The sequence below is a fragment of the Ovis aries genome, chromosome 2, assembly GCF_016772045.2.
Source record: "Ovis aries strain OAR_USU_Benz2616 breed Rambouillet chromosome 2, ARS-UI_Ramb_v3.0, whole genome shotgun sequence".
Taxonomy (NCBI): Eukaryota; Metazoa; Chordata; class Mammalia; order Artiodactyla; family Bovidae; genus Ovis; species Ovis aries.
This window is the reverse complement of record NC_056055.1, coordinates 119,568,896-119,575,762: the sequence shown is the minus strand read 5'-3', so window position 1 is coordinate 119,575,762 and position 6,867 is coordinate 119,568,896. Positions and strand designations below refer to the sequence as shown.

The 6,867-nt window shown below is 42.9% G+C and overlaps 1 protein-coding gene across 41 annotated transcripts in view; it reads left to right on the top strand.

The window, feature by feature from the left end:
• The first annotated feature begins 160 nt into the window (after positions 1–160).
• PMS1 (PMS1 homolog 1, mismatch repair system component) overlaps positions 161–6,867 on the top strand; it is a 474,998-nt gene continuing 468,291 nt past the window's right edge. For 40 of the 41 annotated variants that reach the window (XR_009599278.1, XR_009599285.1, XR_009599294.1 and 37 more), the window contains exon 1: positions 161–261. The gene's annotated coding sequence lies outside the window, so the exon portion shown is untranslated. Of the gene's footprint in view, positions 262–417; positions 521–6,867 lie in introns of those variants that run through there. The other variant, XM_042243624.2, reaches the window with a different exon arrangement.

Sequence of the window (6,867 nt, the reverse complement as noted above, 5' to 3'; positions counted from 1 at the left end):
GGTCAGCCTCAGCGCCGCGCCGCGCGGCGCGGCTGGCGGAAGCGCTCCTTGCGGAAAGCGCTGCCCGGGGATTGGCTGAGGGCGGCGCCAATCCCACGTTCGCCGGACTGGGCGGGACTGAGGGCGGTGCGCTCCGTGTGTGCCCCGCCCCGCGCGCGCTGTGGGTGAGTCGGGACTCAGCGAGGCCGGGCCCGGGCTCCCGTCGGGACGCTGGCCGGTCCGCTAGTGGATTGTAATTGCCCACGTCGCGCGAGCAAGCAGGTAGTGTCGTGTGGCCAACGGGCATTCATTGTTACATTGTAGGCTCGAGAGCGGCCTCCTCTGACCTGGTCCTGGTCTGGCGCGAGCACCGGGGGCCGCCGGGGGCGCCCCTCCCCCTCTCCACTCGCGGAGCGGGAAGCAGGCGCAGCGGCGCTCGCGGGCGCGCACACGCGGGTAGCGGCCTCCCACCAGCTGCGGGCCTCCGTAGTGTCTGGGCTTTCTTGACTAAACGGTGTCTCAGCCCACTCCTCAGATCCTTGTGAGTGCAGGTCTTAAAGTTTGCCGGGCAGAATTTTACCTCCGGACAGCCATAATTCAGCCTGTCTTTGAGTGTGAGGGTAGGCTTCGTGATATTGTATGTAGTAGCATCATGCAAGTGGGGCAAGCAAACTTTTCGGTTGGCGATGATTTTTACTTAGGTCATTCTGGGTCTCTCTACACGCAGAAGACGGGTACTTGTTTGCTGAGGAAATATGGGTTCCAAGGGATTATTTATTTTGCCGCTCCCCGTGGGTTGCAGGGAGGCTTGTGGAATCCTTGGTTCCCAACAAGGGATTGAACCCGGACCTTGGTAGCGAAGTGAAATCCTAACCACTGGACCGCCTGGGAATTCCTTTGAGAATTGATCTTATTCAAGATAAAAGAGGAAAAAAATCAGATTATTTGTAGTTATCTTTGAAGTTGAATTTTATTACCTTCGCAATACACAGAGTTTATTTGTAATGCTGAAATAACTTTCAGTGGGCATTTCAAAATTGGTGTAAGAGAAGGTGGACTATATATATGCGTGGTTGCTTAGTTGTCAAGTCGTGACCAACCCTTTGTGACCCCATGGACTGTAACCTGCCAGGCTCCTCTGTCCATGGTGTTTTCCAGGCAATACTGGAGTGGGTTGCCATTTCATTTTCCAGAGCATCTTCCCTAGCCAGGAATTGAACCCGCATCTCCTGTGTCTCCTGCTTTGGCCGGCAGATTCTTTACCACTGAACTACCTGGGAAACCCTATATATATATATGGATTTATATATGTATGTATATATAGCATTTCTGTTGGCCCTATGAAACAAGTTGTTTTTTTCCTTTTAATTATTTCATTGTATTCTCCCTAAAGTTTATCTATGACTTCTCTGATATTTGCCTCTTTTTTAGATACATTGTTGTCCTTAATTGATTTTCCTGATTATCAGCCCTCTTTTGCGAATGTTTGATTTACCCCTCAGCAAATATGGAAGACTGATTCCTGACATTCTTAGGCATTCTGTGCTGTGATTCATAAGCCTGATATCGCTTTTAAAAAGATGCCGATTGGTACACATTCAGTAGAGTGCTTGTTCCAAAAGTTATGCTAGGGATATAAGATTAATATACAATCTCTGTTCTCAAAGAGCTTTCAGTTAGGAAGGGACAGAAATAGAATACTTAGAATAATCTGTGATGAGTTTGGGGTTAGAAATAAGGGAAAAGTGCTCTGGGAGTACAGAGGAAGGAGGGTATAATTTGTTGGGGCAAGGATTGGAGCTGATAAGAAAGGCTTCCTGGAGGAGGTGGTACTTGAACTAAATCTAGAAGTATGGTTAGAAATCATTAGTAGAGAAAGGGAACCTTATGTTCTGAGGAGGGAATCAGGGCTGCTACATTAAGAGAGACAAATGGTATAGTGTGACTGGTCTAGTGTGTTATTTGGAGAAGAGTGGGATGAGATCAGAGAGATAGAGTTGTTAAGGAGTTTGGGTTTAACCTAATAGTTGGAAATCTTTATAAAACTTTAAGTAGGATAGCAACATGATTAAATTATATAAAGAACAGTGTAGATGGTTGAGATCTCAGGAAAATATCAATTACCTGGTTATGGCAGTAGTTCAGGGGAAAATTGTTAAGAGGCTGAACAGAGGTAGTACCGTAGCTTTAGAGAGGAAAGAACTAGTTTGAGAGAGATTTGAATAGTAGGATAGATAGGACTTGGGTGGCAGGATGTAGAGAGTGAGAAGAATTTCAAGGATGACTCAAGGTTTCTAATTTTGCTTTGTGAGAATGGATGAACATAGCCTTTGCAGTCAAGCATGCCAAGATATGCAGGTGTGCCTCTGTCACTTAATAGCTGTGTGATCTTGGAACAAGTTATCAAGCTTTTAAATCTTGTTTGTGATGGAGGAATGACAGTATACATAAACTTGTGAGGATTAATTTTGTATGTATTAATTTATAAAGTAGCTTATGTAAGCTGTTTTTATTATCAAATAAATTCAAGAAGAAAGAGAAAGATCTGAGATCCCCTTGGGTCATGTTAAGTTAGGGTGCCTCCCTGTCATCTAAATAATGATATTTAGAAAGTGGTTGGAAATTAGGTCCTGGATTCTAGACATTAGGTCCTGGTTAGGAGGTACAAGTGATGTGCAGGGGATGAAATGGAGGCCAATTAGAATACATAAAGGGAGGGAGGTCACTCTTCGTAATGTTTACCTTTGCAAGAGGTAAGTGCTGATAAAATAATTTTTTGTGACCCACTTTATTAATTTGTGAAGTACTCTGATTACTCTTGTGTTGCATCCAGAAATAATAATTCCCTGCATTCAGACATTGTTTAGGTAAGGACACAGGTGTGTTAAGTGAGCCAAGTTCTTTAAGAATGTAGGGTGAGCAAAAAGGGTCATTCCTGGCTCAGTGATCATAAAGGACCAGGTTATAAATGATACTGAAATTGGGTCTAGAATGATAGATAGTTTTGCATTAGGAGAGTGTGAAGGTGCAAATAGGGTGGGATTGCTGGCAAACCCAAGATTGACATTTTTGACTGCTGTCAGTAAGAACAATGTGCTAATAAGATAAATAACAAAGTTAAATGGGAGGTGTGAAGGGGGAATAAGAAGAGAAGTTCTCTTTTATAAATACCTATTTTGAGGTATCAGTGACGCTGATTGTAAGAAACGCTTGTCTTGAGAGAGGACACTGTTGGGATGTAGATTTAGATGCGATTGTATAGCTGCAGCTTTGGGTTTTAAGGTATATAAGAAGAATGTGGAGGGATTATGGAATGCCCATTTTCTGGGAAGAGAGTGAAGAAAATATGAAGAGATTCAAGAGGTGTAGGTGGATGATATAATTCTTGAGAATTGAACAGTATCATCAATGTCACATGCTTCAGGGATGTCAAGGAACATGAGTTCTGAGAAAAGGGTTTGATGACGTAAGAGCTCATCGGTGAACTTGAGAACAGAATCCTAACAGTGGATTGTATACGCTGTTTTGCAAGGGTTTTAGAAGTGAGTCAGTGATAGAGAATTGGTGACAGTGAAGATAGGTTACTTATTTAAGTTTGGCTTCATAAAGAAAGAAGATAATCACAGAGGTAATAGGGTTGAGGGAAGATTTTTGGTTTGTTTTTGCTTTCAAGGCCAGGATGACTAGAGGTGGGGTGGGACTGAAGAAACTAGGTGAAATTGTTAGCTTAGAAGAAAGAGACATTAGCCTGAGACTGAGGGAGGAAGAGTATGTAAACATCGTAAGAAACCAAAGAACACTGTGGTGAGAAGGTAAAGTGTGTGAAAATAGAGATCATGCTGTGGTCTGCCTTGATCTCAGTAGGTAGAAGAGGAGGAAGGTTGGGGTGAAATTAGGGACTTGGGAACAGGAAATAGATTTTGAAAGAGAAGTTACAGAGAATGAGACAAAGATGATGAGATGAATAGAAAGATTGTGCAGAAAGGGAAGGTTGAGGTGAGGCTAAGTTAATACTGCAAAACTTGATTAATAAGTGTTTTTCTTACCTCCTTGAGACTCTCAAACTGAGGAAGCAGATTTCTTAACCCCAAGCCTCATCTGATTTCAAGCTATGGGTTAGCTCCTGTTGGAGGTAGTTAGAGGTCTGCTGTGTGTGTGTAGGTAGAGGTGGGGGTGGGATTCGTTTACTAGTTTGGAGGAATTCAATTTAGTCCAAAGATCCCGGGATCTTTTAGCATGTATATGCCAAGCACTATAATAAGTTGAATGAAAGTGAAAGTCACAGAGTCATGTCCTACTTTTGCGATTCCATGGACTGTAGCCTGCCAACACTTACGTCCATGGAATTCTTCAGGCAACAGTAGTGGAATGGGTTGCCATTTCCTTCTCTAGGGGATCTTCCTGACCCAAAGATCGAACCGGGGTCTCCTGCATTGCAGGCAGATTTTTTACCAACTGAGCCACTAGGGAGCCCAGTAAGTTGTATACATTATTTTTTTTTTACTTCACGGGAGGAGAAAGGGACGACAGGGTTGGATGGCATCACCAACTCAATGGACATGAGTTTGAGTAAACTCTAGGAGTTGGTGATGGACAGGGAGGCCTAGTGTGCTGCAGACCATGGGGTCACAAAGTGTCGGACATGACTGAGTGACTGAACTGAACTGACTTCTCAGCACAGCCATGTGATACCATTATTATCTCTAGTTTGTAGATTAGATGATTAAATTTTAGAGTTTAATTTTCTCAACATTTATATAATTATTAGGGTAAAAGCTAAGCTAGAACCAAAGCAGTGTGATTTCAGAGATTGCTCTTGTAACCACTACTCTCTCCAGGACTGTGCAGTAGAAAACTAATACAAGCCATGTATGGGCTTCCCGGTAGCTCAGTGGTAGAGTTGGCCTGCAATGCAGGAGACCCCAGTTCGATTCCTGTGTCAGGAAGATCCCCTGGAGAAGAGATAGGCCACCCATTCCAGTATTCGTGGGCTTCCCTGGTGTGGCTCAGATGGTAAGGAATTCACCTGCAGTGTAGGAGACCTGGGTTCAATCCCTGGGTTGGGAAGGTCACCTGGAGGGGAGGGCATGGCAACCCACTCCAGTATTCTTGCCTGGAGAATCACCATGGTCAGAGGAGCCTGGCGGGCTACAGTCCATGGGGTTGCATATATGTATGCACACACACTTTTAAATTTTATGGTAAGTCACATTAAAAGGGGGGAAAATTAAGGGAAATTAATTTTAATATTATATATAATCCAATATATTCAGAATATAATTTAATTTTAATCAATGTAAATAATTAAACTTACGTATTTTATACCAAGTTTGACATCCAGAGTGCATTGGCATATCACAATTGGGGTAGCCCTGTTTCATGTGTGAGCCATCACAAGTGGCTGGTGACGACCGTGTGTGTGCTAGTTGCTAATAGTACCATGCAGTTCTGTTCCTTTAGACCTGAGGCCAGTCTGAAGCCTGGGAACAGGACAGAGGGTACCTTTTGTTGTGATAGCATTAATTTGTGTGACTATTATGGCAATGGAGCAGCTGACTGTGTGCTGTTTTCCTGACTGACTGGGAAGGCCTCCTGGCCAATGAGAGCCACAGAAAAACACTGAAAGGTGGTTGTTGACAGCTACTCTCCTAAGACTGGGCTACCCCCAAATTATATACATAGAGTAATTAGAGGTTAATTGTTAGAAAAGGATTTTCAGTGTTTCTGTATATAATGATCATGGTAATGAGAATACTGTATATTTTATATGGCTTTATCATTTCCACAACATTTTGTGTGTATTTTTTTATATGATTCTCAAAACAGACTAATGAGGGGTTATCCTCATTTATGTAAGTAATAAGTTGATTTTACAGAGGGATTTAAGTAATGGCACTCCAGTGGCAGAAAATGAAGAGGAACTAAAGAGCCTCTTGATGAGGGTGAAATAGGGGAATGAAAAAGCTATCTTAAAACTCAATATTCAAAAAACTAAGACCATGGCATCCGGTCCCATCACTTCATGGCAAATAGAAGGGGAAAATGTGGAAGCAGTGACAGATTTTCTTTTCTTGGGCTCCAAAATCACTGCAGATGGTGACTGCAGCCGTGAAATTAAAAGATGCTTGCTTCTTGGAAGGAAAACAATGACAAACCTAGACAGCATATTAAAAATCAGATACATCACTTTGCCAACAAAGGTCCATGTAGTCAAAGCTGTGGTTTTCCAGAAGTCATGTACAGATGTGAGATTTGGACCGTAAAGAAAGCTGAGCGCTGAAGAATTGATGCTTTTGAGCTATGGTGTTGGAGAAGACTCTTGAGAGTCCCTTGGACTACAAGGAGATCAAACCAGTCAATCCTAAAGGAAATCAACCCTTTAGAATATTCATTGGAAGGACCGATGCTGAAGCTGCGATACTTTGGGCACCTGATGCAGAGACCCTACTCATTGAAAAGATGCTGATGCTGGTAAAGATTGAGTGCAGGAGACAAAGAGGGTGGCAGAGAATGAGGTGGTTGGGTGGCATCACTGACTCAATGGATATGAATTCCAGCAAACTCTGAGAGATATGAAGGACGGGGAAGCCTGGGGCACTGCAGTCCATGAAGTCACAAAGAGTTGGATACTTCTTAGCAACTGAACAACAGCATACAAGTGATAAGTTGATTTTACAGAGGGATTTAAGTAATCTTCAGTTTATGTGACTAAAGATGAACACCCAGACCTGTGTTTTTAGACTCTGGTCTGGCATATTTCTCCATTGTGCTAATCAGCTTTGCCTGTGCAAAGCAAAATGTAGTTATGAATTGTGAACAGTTAGCACCATTCAGAAGTCAGTGTATTGACTACTTCCCAGAAATACATTCCTCAAAATTCTGTGTAAT